The sequence below is a fragment of the Mustelus asterias genome, chromosome 6, assembly GCF_964213995.1.
Source record: "Mustelus asterias chromosome 6, sMusAst1.hap1.1, whole genome shotgun sequence".
Lineage (NCBI taxonomy): Eukaryota > Metazoa > Chordata > Chondrichthyes > Carcharhiniformes > Triakidae > Mustelus > Mustelus asterias.
In genome coordinates this window covers 82277941-82300304 of record NC_135806.1, presented here as the reverse complement: position 1 = coordinate 82300304, position 22364 = coordinate 82277941, and the positions used below count along the sequence as shown (strand labels likewise).

At 43.3% G+C, this 22364-nt stretch overlaps 1 protein-coding gene across 5 annotated transcripts in view; it reads right to left on the bottom strand.

Moving 5' to 3' along the window:
- Positions 1-21265, bottom strand: part of sema6a (sema domain, transmembrane domain (TM), and cytoplasmic domain, (semaphorin) 6A) — a 98089-nt gene extending 76824 nt beyond the window's left edge. For 4 of the 5 annotated variants that reach the window (XM_078214622.1, XM_078214623.1, XM_078214624.1 and 1 more), the window contains exon 1: positions 20724-20826. The gene's annotated coding sequence lies outside the window, so the exon portion shown is untranslated. Of the gene's footprint in view, positions 1-20723 lie in introns of all 5 variants that reach the window. The other variant, XM_078214626.1, reaches the window with a different exon arrangement.
- Positions 21266-22364: the final 1099 nt, after the last annotated feature.

The window sequence follows — 22364 nt, the reverse complement described above, 5'->3', positions numbered from 1 at the left end:
CTGTTCTGTCAAAATTGTTGCACTTAGTCCTGCTTCTGGTTGAGACCTGCTTCTGGTTGTTGCAGATTTCCTATTTTTATTGAAATGCAGAGAAATGCATAGTGTGGATTGGTTGGACACTGAGCCTTGAATAGACACTTCCCAGAAAAAAAGACAAGTTGTAAGAAGTTTGTTGGTGTTGGCAGCAAAATTCTCTTTCCTTCAAGCAGATGGCTGCGGGTCAAACAGGAGGGAGGCCAGTCGCTCCAATTTGCCTCCTGCAGTTGGGACAAGCATTGGCAGTTGTTGGCCACACCAGCAGGTGAAGGATACACAGTGACTGACTGGCCCCATCAAAGAATGTCGTTGTTTTCAAGAGGATGATAGAACCGAACCATTAGCAGCGGAGGTGCAGGGGGGGAGGAGGAAGAGTCCACTGCCTAGAGAAAACCTTCTCCCAAAAGACGCTGCATTGAAAGAGGAGCTTTGAACCCAAAGGGGGAGCAAGAAAAAAAAATCAACTTTGAAGATGTCAAATACAGATCAAGGGCTTTAATTCCAGAAAGTTTCTTCTTCTCTGAGCAATTTTATTTTAACAAATAGCATTGGACGTGAATCTTCAATGTCTCTAAAATAAGCCATACAAATCCATATGTTTCAAAAAGTGAATATCTATTTATTTTAAAAGTCTGTATTATAATGTTACACACATAATGTTATTTGCAAACCATTGCATATGCAATATTGACTGAAGAGTATCATTACATTGCAGTGTCTATCCAGATAAACTGTGACATTAAATGGGAATATCAGAGGGAGATAATCCAGGCTGAAACTGACAAGCCAGATGGTGCCATCAAATAAGCCAAGAGTGCTCTCAGCATGATTCAGCTGCTTCGATATGACCTGCTCCACATCAGACTGCCGAAATCACATAAAATTCAGTTTACTATAACAAGCCTCTAACATTAATGAGAATATATTCAAGCAAACACTGGCTGCAAAAAAAATTAAGCAGCAGTGAATCCAGCAAAAAGCAAGATAAGAGTCAACCAATAGTTCTCAACCATTAAAGCAATCTACTATACTTAGAACAGAATGCCAGTCATGTCTTATTCTGGCCGCTCAAATAAACTAATTGGAAAAAGAAAGCTTATTTCCTGGCTTCTCACTAGTTATTGGACTCAGGTGTCCAGTTGGTTAATAGCAATGCCTTATCAGCTGTTGAATATATTGTTGCAGATAGCATGACAGCAGCCGCTTGCACGGTTCTCTAGTTAGAAATGTGTCCCCCAAGCCATTACCAGAATAACAGGCAGACAGGCTTCCAACAGTCCTGTTACCAAACATCAGCAGCAGCTAACAGCTTTGGCCAGTCTACGAGCCCTAACATGGTTGTAAATTCTCCATCTACTTCCAGTCCTGAAGGCAGAAAGAACATAAGCCCTCTTGTCCCAGGTTTCAGAACACGCAAACCTCCGTGATGGGAATGACATTGTGCAACTTGCATGGATAGCACTCAATCAAAGTTCATCATGATCTCATTGAAGACAGTGGAGTGAGAGTGCTAATGTACTGCTGCTGAGATTGTAATGAAATCCTGAATAACTTTTTATTTCTCTGGCTGGCACATGGACAAGCATTATAACAGATCTGGTTTAAAGCCACAACACTACTCAATGAATCAAAAAGGCTCCCAAAACCAATTGCGTTCTCAAATGCTGCTGCAGAAACATTTTGTTAATGTTGACTGTGAGGTTATGTGATTCACACCTTTAAGGCCTTCTAGATAGTAAGTAAGCAGAAAATGTAAGAAATCATCCCGGTACACTTGAAAGAAATGAATACCTTTCCCCACATTGTCAGTGAAATTCCACAAAGGTTAAAAGACAGGTTTTCAGAATCCAAAGGGACCATTTCAAAATCAATGGGAAAAAGTAACACTAAAAGTGCTTGGCAAGTTTGGGCTTGAAGCAGACACAAAAGCCATGCATTGATTTGCACATGTCATGCAATGAGCTTCGAATTACATCCAATTGTGTGCACCCTAACCACTGTATGGGTCACACAGCTAGCGACTTTTAGAATCATAGAAACCCTACAGTGCAGAAAGAGGCCATTTGGCCCATCGAGTCTGCACCGACCACAATCCCACCCAGGCCCTACTCCCTTATCCCTACATATTTACTCGCTAATCCCTCTAAACTACGCATCTCAGGACACTAAGGGGCAATTTTAGCATGGCCAATCAACCTAACCCATCTTTGGAATGTGGGAGGAAACCGGAGCACCCGGAGGAAACCTACACAGACACGAGGAGAAAGTGCAAACTCCACACAGACAGTGACCCAAGCGGGAATCGAACCCCTGGAGCTGTGAAGCAGCAGCGCTAACCACTGTGCTACCGTGCCGCCCCTTCTGAGCCACGGGAGAAGCCCCACAATAACACATTTAATTACTTTTACATGAAGTGGCTCAGTTGGGCTGTGTGTTCAGGGCTCACTCCATATATCTAGGCTAGCATTAGCACAGTAGATGGAAGAGTGCTGGACAACTGAAGGCATCGTTCTTCAGGTGAAATGTTAAAACTCAAGTCCTGTCCGCCTATTCTAGTGGCCTTAAAAGATCCCACAGCACTGTCAAGACTTAACTCCCTTGCTCAACTACCTTTAAAAAGTGGTAAGTGGTTATCTACCTCATTTGCTATTTGAGAACTCTACTGCGTTTATCTATAACAGTGGCTGTGCTTCAGTCAATAATTCCTGGTTGGGAAGTACTTTTGTGATGTCCTGGGGGCAGTAAATGATGTTTTATTAGATCACATCATAATAAATGAATGGAAAAAGAACAGGAGCTCCAGTAATTAAAATTTCAATTCTAATCAATCAATCTTAGGGAGCGAGAAAGCAAAAGGAAAAACAAAAATGACTAGCATTTAATGTGTAATATTACTTTGTAAAATCAAACAGAAGTAATACTTGTACACACAGCACTCATCACCATCCAGTAACTACACTAAGTGCAGAGCTATAAATAAATCCAGGTACAACCTACACATGAATGAGTATCTAGGTCAGCAATACCTAACGCTTTGGAATTAAAGGCTCCACATTACTGTACTCTGTTGGCCGTCTCTCATAGGTGGGGGGAGGGGTTCCAATAAATGTATTTTCATATAAGATATAAGTACGTTTGTCAATGTTTTACTGTCCTGGTCTTCCACGTCATGTGACAAACTTGAACTTGCAAATTGCACTTAGCTGTCAGGCTAGAGTACTAATTATTAATGACAAAGTCAGGAAGAGCTCTACAAAGACGCATAATGAGTTACTGGTACTGACAGTGCTACTGCCTTGCAGATGTTTGGTGGTGTAGCCGCCGATCGAGGGAACTATACCTCGTCCAGTTGATCCTGCTTGTTCTAAACAAGTGATTGAGACTCAAAGGAAAAGAATGTACGTTTATTTAAAAAAAGCAGTCAGTTCTTGCCCACCCTCTTCTGAGGGTCTCTTCATGTTGGTACCCATTCATTAAAAAAGTACTGCATTCAAATCTCTTTCCAGATCTGGGAATCCGAGTGGAACCTTGAACCTGCGGAGATGAGGAGCTCTAAGGCACTGCTGTCTCTTATTGCACACTGCCTTTAATGATTTAACAGGAATCCAAATTAGTTACTAATGTGATTAGATGTTTGAAAAACATGTTGCATCAACTGAAAGCATATTAACCTCTAAACCTGTCCTTGCCACAAGTAACTATTGTACATGCCTCAGTCGATTTTAAATTATGTATTGGCAAAAATCAATCTGCCTTGATTCAGAAGGGTTGAATCCATTGATAGCCTGCTTTTCCGTGAAAGCAGGTGGAGTTGGCCTATGTTTAAGGTTTACAATTGGGTTTCCCCCAATTCGACTTGTTTGTTAACCAGTGCAGTGGTAAACGGTCAGGTAGAAGAATGCAACAGAATATTTGATTAAAACCTCTACCAGATTCAGTGGTGTCCAAACTCAATAACCATCGGTAGCAGTTTACCTTAGCCCAGAGTTAAACCAGTGATCCTCACATCTGCTGCCCAAAATGTTTGCCAATGTACTAACGTGGGATTCTCAGCGATAGTCTAGGGTGACAACTGGGGCTGCACAGTGGTTGGCACTGTGGCCTCACAGCACCAGGGACCCGGGTTCGATTCCCGGCTTGGGTCACTGTCTGTGTGGAGTTTGCACGTTCTCCCCGTGTCTGCATGGGTTTCCGCCGGGTGCTCCGATTTCCTCCCACAGTCCAAAAGACATGCTGGTTAGATGCGTTGGCCGTGCTAAATTCTCCGTTAGTGTACCTGAACAGGTGCCAGAGTGTGGCAACGAGGGGATTTTCACAGTAACTTCATTGCAGTGTTAATGTAAGCCTACTTGTGACTAATAAACAATAAATAAACTTTTGATAGATTGATTACAGTCTCTTCTCCCCCTCCCGCTGCCAACTGTCAATTTCAAATCAGTTAAATTCCAACAGGCCTCCTAAGCGGTGCTTTTTTTGGAACTGGAAACCTTTTAACAGTTAATTGGGAAGCACTTGGGGGGGAGGGTGGAGGAACTGGCTGGTGAAATGCATTCAGAAAGGACCATAAGGAACTCTAATAATTTCCCTTTAAATAAAGGGACAGTACGACTGAGGTTTTCTTCAATCCTCCTCCGCGTTGCAGCTTCGCCAGATCAAGTCGATTCAAATTAATATGAATAGTATTGGTACAAAGAAGGACCCAGCCAAGGTCACCCAGTCGGTTTCACTGTTGACACCATCTCTGTCACTGTGATTTTTAATCAGGCGATTCTGTAATGTGCTGACAGTGGAAGGGTGAGGGGGCTGAAAGGGGGGAGGGGGGAGGGGGGGGGTGGGGGCTGAAAGGGGGGAGGGGGGGGTGCGGGCTGAATTGTTTGGATTGCACTGATGAATGCAGAGAATCAAGGTTTAAGAAACACAAAATTTATTTCATTTACTTATTGTTGTTAAAATAAAATTGGGTAAAAAGGAATTATGGTGATGTGCCATCGTTCTTATTTCTGAAAACAAGCCAAAGACCGGGGTTATTACTTAATCCCCTCCGTTCTCAATAATTAATGAGTGAACCAGTCACAGCAGCTTTTCTTTTTGTTCTTGGTGCCGAACTGCGACCTTCCACCGCTGCTTTCAGTCCTGGCAGCTTTCAGACTTTGGTGCTATTCACGTTCCGAGAGAGGCTCTCAGCAAAGCCGCGAACAAAGGAAGCGGCAGCGCCCAGTGCTGCAAAAAGCCAGCACGTTTCCCCATCCCCAGCAAGTGCTGTCGTCCCAGGGAGACCCTCCCATTGCAAACCCTGTCACACTCTGCCTCCAGCACAGCCCTCCCAGAGTGACAACTTGGATCACACGAAGCACATTAGAAGATGCTGCTGGTTTGTAAATGATCAGGAATTACCATATGAAAAGGGAGCCTTCAGAAACATTTCCTCCTCAAATAAATTCTCCCCAGCACACAAGGCAGCTTGAGAAAACAACGACTGGACTTCATCCCGCCCCATAAGGTGGGATAAGACCTTCTTATTGTCCTGAGTGAAAGACTTACACCCGGTACAATTTGCAGCCCCACTATGAGCGCTCAGTAACCGCTCCCTCCCCCCCCACAGGAACAGTTCACAGAGTTGAAATACACACAGTGGCAGAGGAATCAACAGCCCAACTGGACCCAGCACCAGTTGTGGGATGTTCCCTTTGCAGGTCCTTTCCACATCTCCATTACCTTTTCCCCTCCCCTCCCCACTCTTATAACATGGAATGTGAGTGCTGTCAGCCTTTGGAGACACACAGGAGTTTGGGGTTCTCATTCAGTGCTTCCTCTTCACACCCCAGGAGCTGCTGACCCTGTTGTGCTGTGGAATTGCACTCGCTCATCTTCGTGAAATGAGGTGGGGGGAGGTGGAACTCTCTCATTTGGGGTGATTTGTCCATTCAGCTGCTAGTTTAAACTGCCAGGGTGGGTGTGGTTCAGTGCAGCAATGTGTGGCCATTTCGTATTCAATTCCTTTCACATCCTCAAACCTGCAACCACACACACAGCCCACACTCTTCCTCTCTCCTATTTCAGGTCTTACCTAGCTGAGTAGGCCCTAAATTATTCCCTGCCAAAACCTCTCTAACTCTCTCCTCTCCTTCAAAACGTTCCTTAAAATAAAATCCATCGCTTTGATTGAGATTTTAGTCACTCGTCCTAACATTCCCTTAAGTGGCTCCTTGTCAAAGTATGTTTGGTAACTCTCTTGTGAAGTGCCCTAGGTTCTTTTACTATGTTTATGGCACTATGTAAAGTTGCATTGAATTGGATCATTCGAGACTGGCACTGTTCCTGTACCTAGGCTGGCAAATTCAAACTTGTGATTAGGACCTAGATCATGCCAATTGCTAATAGCCAGTGCTGGTGAATGCAGGAACAAAAACAGAAAATACTAGAAAATCTCAGCAAGTCTGACAGCATCTATGGCGAGAGAATAGAGCTAACGTCTCGAATTGAGATGACCCTTCTTCAGCTCTCCTCACAAATGCTGTTAAACCTGCTGAGATTTTCCAGCATTTTCTGTTTTTGTTTCAGATTCCAGCATTCACAGTATTTTGCTTTTATCTTCGTGAATACAGGACTGGACAGACTCCTGAACAAGTGTGGGGTGGTGGCGGGGGAGGGGGGGGGGCTGCGTGGGAGGGTGCCTGTATGATTGGCCCCCATTGCAATAGTCAATTGGCAGCCAACACCCCAAAAAGAAGCCCACCCCACAGCCATAAGGCGCTGCCAGTGGGCTAAACAGGCTGAGTGTGGGACTTGTGCCCCTCAAGAGCTGCCAGCTAATCAGAGAGGTTGGTAGCTCTCACAGTCCCAGCAGCACCAGACCTCAATAGTAGACACCACAGGGACTTCAAGCATCTTCATTAAGGAGATGGACTCTTGAATCAGGAAATTCAGGCCTTTATGGGCAGGTGGAGCTCCGGCAGCCTAGGGAGGAGAGTATAGAGGGAATGGGGGGAGGGGGGATTTAGCCCCTTTGCTGAAAATCTGCTTGATTGGGGGCAGTACAATCCAGCCCTGAATTTTCAAAAGCTACTGTAGGTGAGTGCGGAGGACCCATAATTCCCTGCCACTGGTCTCCCCCTATGATCCCGCCTCTGAACTATTTAGTTCTGGAAGGATGGGTGGGGTGACAGCGGTTGATGACTACCCCCCAGATGACTACTTGCTGCTTGAAGCAGGAACCCCCTTAGGGCAACTAAAGGGTCTTTTAAGGCCACTTGCCCAAACTCTGACTGGAATTTTCCAGTCTTCATGTGGCTCCCCCACTGAGGGTGAAAAATGGTCCAGAGATGGAGGTGGCCTTCTGACAACTGGCACCTGCCATCGAGATGCAGCTGTGGCCATTGGCATCCAGTTGAGGGGTTTCTCTGCCAGATGTGGGATTTGATGTACAAACTTTTAAAAAAGTTTTTAACAGGGTGCCTCCATTTTGGCATGCTCTCTCACTCTCCTCTTTACGTTGGCAGCACCATCTCTGACAGTGAGGTTTCCGATCCGTCAGTGCTGGGGGCGGGGGGGGGGGGGGGGGGGGAGGGGGGTGGGTGGCGGTGGGGGGGCTCCTATTGCTCCCCCACCCTCGGGTGCCTGCTAGCTTCCATAATTGGGCTGTGGGCATGCACCATGGTCACTAATTGGCCTGCTTATCAAAAATCACATTTGGCATCAAGCACCAATGTAACAAGGGGTCAGGACCCCAAAATGCATCTGACATCACAGTCCCAAACAAAACATTTAGCCCCTTGAAAATGTCTTAACACAAGGCAAATATTAGAGCTTAAATCCTTCATAAAAAGACACACACCATGGCAATATTTTATTAGCCTGCAGTTACTTCCTGTCCCATGCACATGTGGCTTCCTTTAAACAGACTTTAACTTTTCCTCAAACATAATCACACCATGCTTTCATGCAAAGCACACTGTCTGATAAATAATTTCTCAAGCAATCAAAGTGCAAGTTTACACTTTGCTCAATATCGGTTTACATAACTGTAATATCCAATTAGGATGCAAAAGGCACCACAGAATGGAGCCATAGAAAGGACCTATGTACCCATGTGACATCAGGCCACAGACCAGAATATCCCATATTATTCTGGTCGGTGTGAAATGGTCACTTTAACCCACAATAACCAATTTAACCAGTGAGTAACCAAGCTGTCTCGGTCATGTGGGCCCCCAGGTTCACTTTAAAGTGATTCAGCATTCAGTCAGTCAAGTGATCAATAGATGAAGCAGTCAGCTAGCATTTCCACTCTAGTTAACTATCCAGCAACATCTATTAAAAGTTCACTTGAACAACAAATGGATGGATCAAGCTTGACTGTCCTGCCACTGTAGTTAATCAGCTTGCTGACAAGCACCATTCAATAGGAACAGGAATGTAGTAGTCAAGTTACTGGACTAGTAATCCAGTTCAAATCCCATCATGTTATCGAGGAAATTCAAATTCAGTTTATTGAATAATATCAAGAATAAATTGCTAATATCAGTAAAGACGACCATGTAATTGTTGGATTGCCATAAAAAAAACTGTCTGGTTCATGAGTGTCATTTAGGAAAGCAAATCTACCATTCTTACCCAAGCTGCCCTGATATGTGATTTCACATGTATAGCAATGTGGTTAACTCTTAACTGCCCTCTTAAAAAGGCAAGCTACTCAGTTCTACCAAATGGCTACAACAAAGTACACTCACGATAAAACCAGACAAATCACCTGACATTGGTTAAGGCATTGAATTCAGACATTGCAAAGGTACACCCATTCAATCAACCCTACAAAGTCCCCCTCACTAATATCTAGGGATTTGTACCAACATTGGGAGAGCTGCTCCAAGTGACAGCCTGACATAGTCATACACTAAATCATATTTCACAGCCAATGTCTCCATCACCATGCCTGGCATGTCCTGTTATATTGGCAGTGCAGCCCCACCAGCAGTGACAGCACACTGATATACAGTACGGAAATGACCCTGAGAGTCCTCAACATTGACTCTGGTCACTATGAAGTCAACTGGCATCAGGTCATACGCTGACAAGAAAAACACCTGCTGATTACCACCTCGCTCAGCTGATGAGTCAGTACCTCTTCATGTTGAAGACCACTTGAAAGTAGCACTGAGGACAGCAAGGAGTAAGTGGAGGTCATCGGGGGCGGGGATGGAGGTGGTAAGGAGAGGGTTTCGCCAAGACTGGCTCAGAATAACCATATCTGACTAGGTTGGCCAAGTTCTGAAGGGCATATCTGTCAGACTGGGTTTGCGGCACGCAGTCAGAGAACAAATCCAAACTAAAAGATTTGCATTTTTTTAAGATCTACTGGAATGAATAAAGGGGCGTCTACGTGGTACATTTGGATTTGCAAAAAAACACTATATAAAGTACTACACAAAAGGTTATTACACAAAACTATGTCTGATGGGATTGGAGGTAATATATCAGAGAATTGATAATGGACAAAATGCAGAGAGTAGAAATAAGCAAGACATTTGCAGATTGACAAGTTATAACTAGTGGTTTACTGCAAGGATCAGTACTTGGGCCTCAGCTATTGACAATCTATGTTGTCAATATAGGTTGGTTGTAATGTATCCCAGTTTGCTGGTAATGCAAAGTGAAGTTGGGAAGTAAGCAGTGAGGAGGACATAAGGTGGCTGCAGAGAGATATAGATAGGTTCGGTGAGTGGGTAAGAACAAAGCACAGCGTAGAGAAGTATAAAGTTATCCATTTTGGTAGGAAAATATTTTTTGAATGGTGAGAGACCGGGAAATACCTGCATTAAGGGAGATCTGGGTGTTCTTGTACATAAATCAGAGAAAGTTAACTTTCAGATGAAGCAAGCAATTAAGAAGACAACTTGTATATTATATTTTGTTACAAAAGTATTGGAGTATAAGAGTAAGGAACTATACAGGACACTGGTGAGTCCATATCTGGTGTGCTGTGTGCAGTTTTGGTCTCCCTACTTAAGGAAATTATACATAGCCTTAAAAGAGTGCAATGAAGGTTCATTAGACAGGTTCCTGGGATGAGGGAATTTTCCTATGAGGAGAGGTTTGTGTATACCAGGCCAAATTCCCTGGAACAAGAGGCCATCTAAACATATAAAATTCTTCAGGGACCAGGGTAGGTGCTAAGAAATGTTTCCCCAGCTGGGAAATCTAGAACAAGAGATCACAGTCACAGAATAAGAAGTTGGCCATTTAGCACTGGGATGAGGAAAAATGTCTTCACTTAAAGTGTTGCAAATCTTTAGAATTCTCTATCATAGAGAGCCATGGATAATCAGAGATTGAATACATTGAAGACAATTGTTGACAGATTTTTGGGTACAATGAGGAATAAGAGAAGGCGGAGCAAAGCTAGATCAGCCATGCCTTTTTGAATGGTAGAGCAGGTTTGAGCATCTGAGTGGCCTACTTCTGCACTTATTTCTTATGTTTATATAAAACCTACCTTATCCTGTCCTCACCAGTTTACCAGTCACAGATGGATCCATCTTTGACAGGATGGGTAGAAGTAGCCACTGCACAGTCCTATTGGCGACAAAGCTTTGTCTATACACTAATGATACCATCCATCGTATTGTGTGGTACCACCATTAAGTTAATTGGGACAGATTCAGAACAGACCTAGCAACTGAAACCTGGCCAATCATAAAAGATAATATGCCACTGGCAGTGGCAAAACTGTATATCACCACATTCTGCAACCTTGTGGCCTAGCACATCCCTCAATCTACCAGTACCATCAAACCAATGGATCAACTCTGATTCATTGAGTGTAGAATAACATGCCAAGTGCAGCACTATACATATCTAAAAATGAGGTGCCAACCTGGTTAAGCTACAGCACAGGACAACGTGCATGTTAAACAGCAGAAGCAGTATGCTATAAATAGAGATAATCAATCTCTTAATCAATGGATCGGATCAAAACTCTGTAGTCCCGGCACATCCAGTAATGAATGGTGATGGGCTGTTAAACAACTAAAAGAAGAAGGCACTTCATGAATATCACCATGCTTAGTGATGATGGAACTCAGCACACAAGTACAAAATACAAAGCTGAAGCAGCTGCAAACATCTGCAGCCAAATGAGTTGAGTGAATGATCCATCTTGGCCTACTCCAAGGGTCCCCACAATTGCAGAAGCCAATTTGAATCTTTACCCCATGTGACATCAAGAAACAGCTGAGCGCTCTGAACGTAGCAAATTCCTCAGATAATTAAGCAGTCCTTTCTTACAGCAGGATCTGGACAACGTTCAGGCTTAGGCTGATAAGTAGCAAGTAACATTTGTGATGCACATGTGCCAGTCATTGACCAAATCCAAAAATAGAGTCTAATTAGTTCCACTTGACATTCAATGGCATTTCCATCACTGAATTCCCCACCATCAATATCCTGGGGATCAACATGACCAGAAACTTACAGTCATAAAACTTCTGTGGCTACAAGAGCAGGTCAGAGGCTGACTATTCTGTGGCAAGTAACTCACTTCCTGACTCCCCAAAGTGTTTCTACCATCTACAAGGCACAAGTCAGGAGTAGAAAGGAATACTCTCCATTTATTTTGATGATTGCATCTCCAAAAACACTCAAGATCAAAACCATCCAGGACAATGCAGCCCATTTGATTGGCACTCCATCCATAATCTTGAACAACCACCACTGCACACTGTGGCTGCAGTGTGAGCCATCTACAAGACGCAATGCAGCAACTTGCTAAAGCTTCTTCAACAGCACCTCTCAAACTTGGGACCTCTGCCATCTAAGATAGGGACAGCAGGCACACGGAGAACACTAGCACCTGCAAGCTCTCTTCCAAGTCATGCACCATCATGACTGAGAAATAAACCACCACGTTCCTCCATTGTCACTGGGTCAAAATCCTGGAATCGCTCTATAAAGAGCACTAAAAGAGCACCTTCCCCACATGGATTGCAGTGATTCAAGAAGGCAGCTCACCATCACGTGAAATTAGGGATGGGGAATAATACTGACCTTGGCAGTGATATATCCCATGAATATATAAAGAAATAAATTTTTAAAAATCAGTGTTTACACACAAGTAATGGACACTTGAGCAAGGTATCAGAGGTCAACTGTTATAGTATACCAGCAAGGAGTTAACATCCACATGACAGAGGATGATAAGATACTTCAAAAATACTGCAGCAACTGTTTTGCGCAGTGTTTCTGGTACATGAACATAAAGCAAGTGTGCAAGCATTTCACCAGCTACAGAGGAGGAGGTTCCCTCTGCTCCGTAATTGTGGCAAAATCAAAAGCATCTACAAAGAACACATTATAATTTCACCGCAGCTTGCACACAAAAGGACATTTTTGCCCATATACACATTCAGATGGCTGCATCAGTAGAAAGTGAAATTTTACACAAGATATGAATAATATTTTGACAACCAATGCAGACCTTATCAATAAGCTGAATAGTGGATGCTGGAAATCTAAAATGAAAACATAAAATGCTGGAAATACTCAGCAGGTCAGGCAGCGTGTTCTTCTATAGAGGCTGCCTGACCAGCTGAGTATTCCTAGCAGACTTGATCAAGTTGAGTGAGTATAAAGTAAAACAGATTCAAGCAGCCACTTCATGTTTCATATTTCCTTAAATTGCTGACATTTGGACAATCTCTACACGTTTTCCAACTCATAAAATCCTGTGTTCAGCCCAGGCAATTACAGGACGATTTTTTGAGCTAGCTCTCGGGATGTCTTCAGATCCCAAGTGGTTGCTAGGGATGAAAGTTAGATTCATTTAAAATTCAAGTCATAATCAGGCTCCTTTCCTCATAAATTCCGATTAGCTGCAGTTCAAGCTCTGACACCCACCCAATAAAAACACAGCCAGTGAACAAATGGTTAGAGAGAAGAACCTTTCTAGAGAAAATCACTGGAAAGCAGCATCAGCTTCTAAACTACAAAGAATAAACTAGCGGATGAAGATTTCTCCCCCAGACACTGCACAACCACCAAAATTAAGTGCTCATTTGCAAGACAAATTTCCTCAAAAGAGAGACTTGCCAGCTGCCAGCATTAGAAATCTCAGAAATATGAAAGTACACGGGCAGTATACAGTCAATATGGTAGGTGCCATTTATGTGAGCAATAAATAAGGAAGTGTGCATGCATGAGGGACTGCAATCAATGGATTAAGAGGCACATTTATCTTAATCCAAATCCTCTAATGTTTGAATCTTTTTGAGCAAGGCCAATTCGGACTGATTACAAATCAAAATTCAGGTTAGCACTTAATGCCCAAACCCAATGCTCAAAACATCACCTCAGAAAACACAGATAGGGTGCAGATTGAATTAATTGCAGGTACTGTTCTTCCCTTCATTAACTTTGTGTCATTCAGTAATTGATGGATTTATGATGGAGCAGCAGTTCCAGCTCTGAGCAACCATAACAACCTTTTAACTCTATAGTTGCCACACTTCAGAGGGCAGACCAATTGGACAAAGAACAAAGAACAATACAGCACAGAAACAGGCCCTTCGGCCCTCCAAGCCTGCACCGATCATGTGTTCCTAACTAGACCATCCGTTTGTATCCCTCTGGATGAAAGTTACTTATATGTAATCAGTTTGAATCTGACACATATTCAGAGGTCAGGCAGAGAGAATTAGTCTCTTCAACAATAAACCAGAATGGTGTTAATGTATAAAGGGATACTTGTCTCTAGTATTAGATATTGACACTGAGGACTAGATTTTCAGCTTAGTGTTAACCAATCTATCTTAAACAGATTAGCGCCATGGTTGTAATAGCGATGATTAGAAAATCTAGGATCCAGTGCCTGAGTGAAGGAATCCAACCGCTTATCATAGAATTGCAAATTGGTAGTGAGCTGAAGCCTGGTTGAGTTAAATAAGCTAAATTTGAACTTCTAAAAGAATTAAAATAATTCAGACCAACTTGCAGGCTTATGTGCCAACAGAAACATATCCTGAAAGAATCACAATAAATCCTATATGATTTCAATGCTGGAACTTCTCAAACTGTCAAATGGTAACTTTTATTTTTCAGTTCCCTGCAAGCTCTTTATTTAAAACTCAGTGGGGTCAATTTCAATTTGTTTTGCCTGGTGTTAATGTGGCTGAGCTGTCAAAGCACTTGATTATTTCAGATGACAATGCTGGATCTGAGCACAATGACTTCCATTTTAGGTTGGAACTGTAGCATGAGCCATGCACGTTGATCAATTCCACAGGCCAAAGAGCGGCAGGGACAATTGAAAAGTTACATTTTAAATTATTTTTGTGGAAGCTAAAGAAGCAGGAGTGTTTCTCCAAGAACCACCAAATTAATCTGGGCTGTTGTTGCCCAGGAACCCCAATTGTAACCTACCCTACATTTACCTGGCTGGTACTTAACACTACTGCAGCAACCCCAGTGGGGATATAATTAGTTTTCATAGATAAGAATAAAGGAACTTCTCAGATGGTTTTAAGGATTATATTCACTGTTGGTGTGCTACTGAGCCTTAAAGAACAAGACTGCCCCATGTTCAGAACTGATATGTGTTCAATTTTCTGACCTGGTATTGGTATGTTACAGTTGACATCAGTCTGTTGGCTGTGGTGAAGAAGGGGCTTGGAGTGTGTTGTGCAGGGGGGTGGGGGGCAGTCAGCCAAGGTTCCACACAAAATCAACATCCAATGACTTCATAGAATGATAGAAACCCTACAGTGCAGAAGAAAGCCATTCGGCCCATTGAGTCTGCACCGACCACAATCCCACCCAGGCCCTACCCCCATATCCCTACACATTTACCCACTAATCCCTCTAACCTATGCATCTCAGGACTCTTAGGGGCAATTTTTAGCATGGCCAATCAACCTAACCCGCACATCTTTGGACTTCTGCTGGTAAGACTTCACGTGTAGCCATTGGGTGAAAGTCTGATTGGTTTCCCCACCCCCACAACACCCATTGCGTTTAATCCCGTAACAACAGCCCCTTGAGAAAAGTATTATAACTAGAAAGGACAGCCCAAGACTAACACCTTGCGGTCCCCCAAACCCCAACATCAAAATCAGGAAAAAATGGATTGCTGGGGCAAGAATGGGAATATTAGAAATCAAAGTGAATCAGTTTGTAGCATAACCATTTTCAGGAAGTATGCATTTTGGTAATTGCTGATTTTAAAAAAATTGCAACAAGTAATTTTCATGATTGGAATTGGGAATTCATGCCAGTCCTTTTAATGTAACAAGTGCTCACTCACAACACTGTATGACTTATAAAGCATCTTGCAGTGAGACATCTCAAAGCGTACCAACAAATCACTTTCCTGAATTGAGTGATTTATGTAGGTAAACAGGACAGCCATTCTGCAACTCATGCACAATGAATCCCTCGTTATTGTTGTAATGTAATTTATTTTATTGATTTAACAAGTTAGGATAGAATCAACGTGTACAACCTTTTATAACAGCTTCAGCGCCAAGTGTCCCTGCAATCAGCTGCAGTGCATGCATTCAAACATTAGAGGGCAGTGTGATCACTAGCAGAGTTTAAGCAGTATTACAAATCCCTTCCCATCTCTTTTCATTTACTGCTTCCAATTCTCAAGGTCTATACTTTTGATTAATAGCTACAAGTGTAACTAACATTTGTCTGACATCTTTATTGTGAACAGCACCAATTGAGAAATTTCCTGTTTCACTAGTAACCTGCAAACCAGACACACATCTTTGACATTTTATTCATTATATTCTTCACAACAAGCTAGGGAACTGTATTTTCGTAGAAAGATACACAACACTGCCTTCATAATTTACAAAGACTGTTCCAGCATTTATACCACATAGCATCCTATAAAGTCTGCAATTTTCATTCTGAAATGTACTGAATAGACAGACACATCAAACCTACAAATGATCATTTTCTGCCCTTTATACTACCTTTTTTTCCCTCTTTCCCGTATGTGAAGAGATTTGAATGGATATTTGCACTGGTACAAATTCACATGTGCCACTGCTTTGTAGCCATCAATCAAAATCATCTCCTGAGAGCAAGCATTGGCATGGTGTTTGGCCATGGGAGACATCACAACTGAACCCAATCCAGAACCAACCCCACGATCCTATACAATGCACCCTTTCAGAATTTTCTCTTCTCAGCTCAGAGACATTGAGGCCAATTGTAACAACTGTACTACCCCTCATCAGAGCTCAGTTAACTCAGTTTAAATTAGACAATTAACCTTCACATCTTCAAAGGACGTTTGGCTTAATTTATTAGGAAAGTTATTTGTGCTTTGCATTTTTTGAACTTCTGAACTGAATTGGTCTTTTGAGCCACTATACATTTTACATGAACATCTTACCTGACCCTAACTTCAAATACATAAATTTATGCTTTTCTTGGATTGTTACTTGGATGCTTGATTGCTATTTCCATTTTTAGTAGCTGAGACAATGCGGGCATCATCATGTTTCAATAAAATCTGAACAAAAACCTGTGTAATGCAGTTTTATTAATGGATGCACTTATTCAGCTGATTTTCAAGACAACACAATAAAACTGCTACTAATAACTGATCTTAGTGGCCTTCTATGTATGTGCTGTTTCCTTGTTAGTCTTGTCGATGGCTGCATTTAGTTACCTTCCTTCCTTGTAAAGCCTACAAGATTGACTATAAATTGTTGGAAAAGTTGTGACTTTTCTTTCTGTTCTACCATGTTTGTGCGACCTATATTTTATGCCTACTGTGCTAGATGGGAATTACATTAGTTACAGCATTTGCAACGTGTTTGCAATACCAACTCAAGTGCATAGCACTTAAAAAAATGTGTTTAAGATTTCTTGTGCAGTGACTTTGCAGCATCTCGCGCACAGATGGGGTGAATTCTTTCATCTTGCCAGTGAATTGGTTCGAGTTCATTATCTGATTAAAATTCTCACTCAGTGGGATGTTAAAAAGCTTTGCTCTGCTGCTAAGGATTCTGCCTGTTGATGTTTGGTAAATCTGATTTAGCAATGCTTGCATTTGATTAAAAGTTATTTGGTGCCAAAATTCAGCATTTAACAAATGAACAAAGTGCAGACAGAGTCACAGAAGCTTTGATTAAATCTGATCCTCCCAGTGTTGCTTGGAAGGGAAGCCAAAAGCTGATTTATACAAAGACAAGGTACACAATAAGGTAAACTAATCACACTGCTGTTTGTCAAAGAAACACAGTTCTAATATTAGACCATATGCTGCAATTTCATTATTACTAGTAAATAAAGCGTCAAAAAAACTCAACAAAACAGAACATATGTTGACATTAGCCATTCATTTTCACACGTTCAGTGCTTGTTTTCAGAGGCAGTGCCATAGACTTTCCTTCCATCTCTAGGCTAAAGGGGTTTCTGCAACCTTGCTTACAGATGGCAGTTTCCCCAGTCCTAACTCTCGGAGTGTATTGCTGACACTCAGCAGTACTCTTGCAGTGTTATATAACAAGCAAACAAAACTAACAAGTTTCCTATGACTAATCATGAAAAAAGAAATACACTTTTCACTGAAGATGATTATATGGGGTGCATGGAAGCAAAGGCAAATCCGCCAGGGCACCATCAAGTTAAGCTGTGAAATATCGGACTGGAAGACATGGAAGTACCCAGGAAACGTATCCAAATTTTAAAACTCTCTACTGTCTGTATTTCAATAAATCATCAGCAAATCAAGATATTTTGAAGGTAAAGCTAACATTTGCAGCTACCTCACTCATCACAGAAATTTGTTGTTGCACGGATCAGACCCAAATTACAGTCAAATGCAGGGAGCAAAATAAAGATGCATCCAACAATCGTTATGTTTGGCAAACAGTTGTAAGCTTCAAAGTGAAGAGCCATTCAATCCAAGTCACAGCTACACAAAAGCTCAACTTACTTTTTTTGATGAGACAAAACAGCGTTTTGTCTGCCCTGTTACATTCCAACGCCAGTCCAAGTCCTTATCCTGCAAACCCAGGAGCGGCAGACAATCAGGTTTGTGCAGCAAGTCCTGTGAGCATGACCAGCCTTTGATCCAGTAATGTTTCACTCATATCAGATCACAACATTACACTTTTCCTCCCAGCAAATCACAATGGAAGGATTACGAGGACACATTTTTATTGCGCCTCTGCAACCCGATACATTAGCACAATGCCAGGCTTGGGATAACACCTTTTCTCTCCGAAGGTAAGGCGATATCTCAAAAACAGCGCGATGCACGAATCCCACTCTCAGAGAGGGTCCCACCTTTGAATCCTCAACACGGCGGAGATTTGAACTCAGCTGGCCTTACTGGTTGCTCCAATTCTTGGTCGGGCCACCAGATGGAGCACAGAACAAAAAGCAGGCAAAGGAGGGAAAACTGAAGGAGCAGCAAGCCCCATCCCTTCCTGCGAAGTATGGGAAGGGGGTGAGGGGGGGACTGTGGATGCTGCTGGGACTGACTGGATGCTCCTAACCCCCCCACGTTGTCACTCAGCCCTTTCTGAAAGAGGAATCGCGATTCCTAGACCAGCATTGTGACAAGAACGTTAACGTGTAGAAAATATAAACACCCTCTCGTGTACACAAACATCAACATACTCATAGACACCTACGTTGCTCTGCTTAACAAAACGAGGCAGTCTGTCACTCGGTCGTGGCCTATGGGAAAGCCACAGAGCAGTTTGATATAAAAAAACTGGGTTAACACTTCCAAGTGTCAGACACATCCATATGGAATATTTGTTTCCGGCATAAGGTTGTAATGAGAAAACATAGCATCTGCTGATGAATAATCATGAAATCATGACTGGCATTTGCAAATACTCAATGCTGATTGGAGAGGCCATCATTTTACTCTACATGTGTCATTTGATAAATAGAAAGCTTCTACTGCCCAAACTAAACCAGCAGCAGCAACACTGAGCAAAGTCTCTGTACCCAAAGTTCACACCAGAGGCAGGAACAGAAGGAAGGAAGCTTTCGTCAAACACTGAAGCCTTTTTTCAATAAAAGGTCCATACTGCAGAAAGGCTGTGAGCATGTGGCCCTACTGTATTTCAAGCCCATTCCCAAGACACTAAAACACTATCAGAGGCTTTGAAACTATGGAAACTGAATAAATAAGTAGCTTCCATGATTAATAGATGAAGATCCCTAGCTGAGCCATAACTCAAGACTGTAGGATCCACACGCACACAAAGCCAATTTTGAAGTACAGATTTTTTTTCCCCATTCAGTGATTGCATTTTATTTCTGTGGTCCGACAGGCCTAACCACGATGTGCATTTATACTTTCTCTACGCGCACTGATAAGCATCTGCGCGACCACACGAACAACAAGCAGAAATATATACCGGCTCAGGCCAATTTAATTCTGACACCAGCTCTGTGATGCATGGGGAGCTGGATCTCTGGGGACTATTTCCACTGCAGTCAAGGTATCCCGCCAGCCACACAGACACACTTAAAATGTAGATTTGAGTAACCAACTACATATTGAGCAGTGAACGCGGTTCATCTCCCCTTTCACAACAGATAAACGGCCAAAGCCAAAAGAAGAGTCCCCTCCGCCAGCAACGCCACTGTATGAAATCTGCTGGGTGTCTGTGGTATTATTGCTACACAGCCTTCCTGCTAAAGCAGCTGTTGGACTCTAACCTCTGGCCTGACCCCCATGCTCCACGCTTCTAGTCACCCACCCCCCAACTCCGAGAGAGACACTCCCGCACCCTTGTCATGCAGAGCAAGCGGACCAGCTCCGATATGCTTCTTAGCAGCTGCATATCCAAACTTCTCTCCCTCCCACTCCCTGCCCCCTCACAGAGGCGACCCTCCTCTGCTTCCAGGTGTTTAATGTTCCAACTATACTGCTGTCAGATCAGGACACCTCCCACCCCCCCCCCAAAAAAAAAACAACACGTGGGGAATGTTCAGACTGTTTTTAATGTTGATCAGGGGAATATCTCGGTACACACACAACACAGCAATAGGGTCTGCTGCTGCAGCCTCTTATCCACCCCCTACCCTCATAGCAGAGAGTAAATACATACACACACGCACCACAAATCTGAGCGCCTGCTCCACCAAATCCTGGAGCCTCAGTAAGTACGTCCGTGCAAAGCCCTTTGTAAATACACTCGAGCCGCTTACTAGAGTTACCAAGCAAAACATCTTTGTACGCCCGGGCGGTAAAAACAGCTGATAAAAGGCAATATTTTCATTTAAAGCAGCAAACAAGATACAAGAATTTTGAAGGCAACTTCAATAAATAGCAAGAAACCGCCCGTCGGAACAGTTTAAAAAAAAAGATGTGGTTTGTGCATTGTCTACCGGATAGAAAACTGTGATTTATGCTTTGAGGATCTGATATTAAAGCCAGACTCAGCATTTAACGGGAGAAAACACGAATCCAGAAGCGATATTTAACACCAGCAGACAGTGAGCAGAAATCCACAGGAGCTGAGAATCAGACTCCAGGTTCCAGCCCCAGCTCCATACACTCGGGCTCCCTGTGGATCTGCTCACTGCCGAGGGTGAACAATTAGCAAGAACAAATCCCAAGGAAAGGGCACTCACAAATAACAAAGAACCGGTGCTCGCAGCCTGCAGAAACAAACAAAAAGATGCCAAGCCGCGTTCAGCACTCTTACCTTCTGGCTTTGCAAAGGCAAGCGAGGGGAACGAACCGGCTGTCTCATTAGTAATCCATTTAAGGCTATCTCTGGCCAATTTGATCCACACACACCGCGCTTGTCAGCCGCTCTGAAGGTACATGTGCCTGGTCTTGACAAGGAGCAGAGTAACTCGGCTGTTTCCCCAAGCAGCCCAACAAACATGTGGAACTTTTGCTGCTCCAAACAAAACAAAACCCTCTTTTCACAATGACCCAGAAATCCACTCAGGAAAGCATCGGCAATTCCACCCGATTGCCAAGGGGGGAGGCAGTGTATGTGTGTGTGTGGGGAGGGGAGGGGGGTGGGGGGGGTTACTTGGGTCAAGTCCCGGCTTCTCTCTTCTCCTCCAAGGCAGCTGGATAAGGTTATGAAGAAGCCTCCTGGTCCGGGGGGTCCCTGTCACAGCAGGCAACCGCGGGCTTGGCTGCACACACACCAGCTCCGACTCATCTTATGTGGAGCAGTGCGGGGCAAGCAGAGCCAGTAAGTGCCCCCTCTCCTACCCCCATCCCTGCCTCCCAACTCCAGCTGTCACTGCCTATCCGATTTGGAGGCAGGCAACACTCAAATCCTGGCCTGGACTGCTCCCCGGGATCGGGACTGCTGCTTCTTCCATGCTTTATTCAGGCACTCGGGAGTGGGTCCGCCGCTCCGGAGTCGCACCCACATCCCATTCGCCATCAGCTCAAACATTTATGGGGGGGAGTTTTTAAGAATTAAACGCTCACTCGGTGCCAAGAGAATAATCAGAGATCCTGGATAGTCCACTGGCATTTTAGAAACGACTCCCAACTTGGGCTTACTTCGAGAGCCAATCCGTTTTGAACGGTCAGGATCGATTCTATTAATAATAGACTCTTAATTTCAGGGTACAATCCCTCCTCAAATAATTATATACATTTCATTCAAAATAAAGTTTTATTTGTTTTTTCATTCATTCACTTCGAAGAACAAACAAAAACCATCAATTTCTTCCCCAAACCTCCCTTAATTTGATTTGTGTATTTTTACTAGCTGGGCTTTTTTTTTGGTTGAGTTAAAATCCGGACCTTCCTCTGATATCCGCCAGAAGTCTAATGTAAACTTGGGGCGGACCTTCAATGACTGGAAATCCGAAATGAAAACAGAGGGAAAACAAACAGAGGGTCAGTCAGCGACTGTAATTAGCAAACATCCCTCTAACTTTGTTCCTGTCTTGTTTTTTGTTTTAATTTACACTTTGGAAGCAGTACATTTCCTCAAACTGCAAACCTAAGCCAACCAGGCGTTTCAATTAGGTTTTAAAGAATGGAGAGACGGGGGGGATGGGTTAAACAGGGCGATAAATGAGTGAACGACTTGCGGACTGCTTCAGAAAAGATTGAGGCGAGAAACGGGAGATTGGGCAAATAATGATAGGTGGAAAGACAGGGGAGACAATGGGAGAAAGAGAGCGCAAATCAGCAAACTGCAAATTCAGCACATCCGGAATTGCATTCTTATGTAAACTTGTACTTTTTTGCAGCGGAGAGAACTCTTTGTAAATGTTGAACAGTTTCGCCTGTTCTCATTGTACTGGTACCTGCCCGCTGTCACTTCAAACTGCTGCAGGCACCCGCTTTCCCGGATCGTAGCACA